Source organism: Sinocyclocheilus rhinocerous, unplaced genomic scaffold, assembly GCF_001515625.1.
Source record: "Sinocyclocheilus rhinocerous isolate Xijiao unplaced genomic scaffold, SAMN03320098_v1.1 scaffold767, whole genome shotgun sequence".
Taxonomy (NCBI): Eukaryota; Metazoa; Chordata; class Actinopteri; order Cypriniformes; family Cyprinidae; genus Sinocyclocheilus; species Sinocyclocheilus rhinocerous.
Genome location: NW_015633562.1, coordinates 663,314 through 665,385, shown reverse-complemented (window position 1 = coordinate 665,385; position 2,072 = coordinate 663,314). Strand labels below are relative to the sequence as shown.

Sequence of the window (2,072 nt, the reverse complement as noted above, 5' to 3'; positions counted from 1 at the left end):
GAGGGTGGCGTTCGAGAGGGCTCCTCGAGCTGAAGGGAGCCCCCGAATTTGGTGGAGATCCGCCGGCGCGTTCGCGAGATAGTGACACCAGTCAACACTTTCACTTCAGTAAGGACTTGTTCAGGCATCAGCATTCAAGCGTTGTTTTATTCGACCATAAGTGCCCTGCGACGTGGACTTCACATAAAATTCTGCCATGATTCCAGTTCCAAGCGAACGTACACGCTACATTCAAAGGGCATTAAAGTGCGCGAGACGTGAATTTATATTGTATTTATTTACAGAGGCACATTTGAGTGATCATTGCAAAAAATGTGTTTATGTATATATATTCTGTTTATGTAGCCTATATACTGTATTCTATATATAGTACCAGTCAATTGACTTTGCTGGTGATACACAGCCCTATATAATATACACAAAGAATATCGGCCGATATATCGATATCTGCCTTTTTTTTTTTACTCCCTAATATCGGTATCGGCCCCAAAAAACCCATATCGGTCGGGCTCTAATTTTAACTGTGGATTAGTTTGGCATACGTGCACCGCTCCAGCTTCAAACTAAGGTGGCACCTCCGGTGTTGTTGATGAAGCATAAAGTTATGACATAGCTCACAGCATACAATGAATTCATCAAAACTACTTCAGTTATGGCAAGGTGTTGTAACATTTATTCATTAGCAGGTGTATTATTTACTAATACTTATTTTTTAATGTTACTAGTACAAAAATGACCCTCGCAATGACTTGCAACAAAGTAAATGGACATCAATTTTCAGATTACTAGTAAATAGTCCAATAGTGACTAGTATCTTTTTCAATTTAACCATTTAACTCATTCATTTATATTATTAGGAATCATTCATTAGGAATCATTCATTAGACATTTGTTTTTATTCCAACAATCAATAGTATCTATAATTTAGCCACGTATTAAAAGATACTAGTATTAATAGATGCTAGTACTATCTAACAGGGACAAGTAGCTACTAGTAAATAAACAACTTACTAAATCATTACTATTTAAGCTTGATTAAATACAATATGAATATATACACGTCAGAAACAAATAGCTGATATTTAAACCACAATTCCCATTAAATTTAGTGGAAAATACTTGCAATAAGCATTAGTGACCAACTAAATAGACACTACTACATATTGGAATAATTACTAGTTTCTAATGAATAATATATCACTTCTAATGATTAAAGTAGCAACTTTGTAGCTGCATTCCATAAGTCGATGTACTGGTTTGTTGTTAGTAGCCATTCTTAGTTCTGGTTTATCTAACATGGTAATGAACGTCACTACTGCTAAAATGTTATTCAAAGTCATTCTGTGCATTAACATATGGCAGTGCGGCAATCTGTGCCAAGACCACAAACGCAAGGCTATATGGGTCCACAGACACAATTAATTGGCATACAACACATACGTTTTTAAGTTACTTTTTAAATCATCCCTGTATGAGGTCATAAACATCTGAAAATTGCTGTCTTCAAAGATTAACTAGCACCCATCTTGCTGATGCTCACTAGCTAACAAAAGACATTAAATTTAAGCCGGTGTTCTGACGATTTGTGCTACCCGCTCAGATTGTGCAGAAAAATGCTACCTATCAGATTGTGCTACCAGCATCTTATTTATGTGGTTTGAGGCTTTTTTTAATGTCCATACCTACCCCTACCCTAAACCTACCCGTCCACACATATCCTTACCCTAAACTTACCCTTAAAGGGGTCATATGATGTGATTTCAATTTTTCCTTTCTCTTTGGAGCTGTGTATATGTGTGTGTATGTGTGTGTGTGTATATGTGTGTATGTGTGTGTGTATATGTGCGTGTGTATATGTGCGTATGTATATGTGTGTATGTATATGTGTGTGTGTGTGTGTATATGGGTGTATGTATATGTGTATATGTCTGTGTATGTGTGTGTGTGTGTGTATATATGTGTGTGTGTATGTATGTGTGTGTATATATGTATATGTGTATGTATATATTTATCAGTCTGGCGAGTAAACAAAAAAATGTACTAGCCAATGGCGATTCAATTGCCAAGGTGTT

General features: G+C 36.1%; 1 protein-coding gene across 5 annotated transcripts in view; it reads right to left on the bottom strand.

Moving 5' to 3' along the window:
- The window catches only part of LOC107744618 (HMG box transcription factor BBX-like), a 40,969-nt gene that overhangs the window by 32,689 nt on the left and 6,208 nt on the right, over positions 1–2,072 (bottom strand). The window lies entirely within an intron of this gene.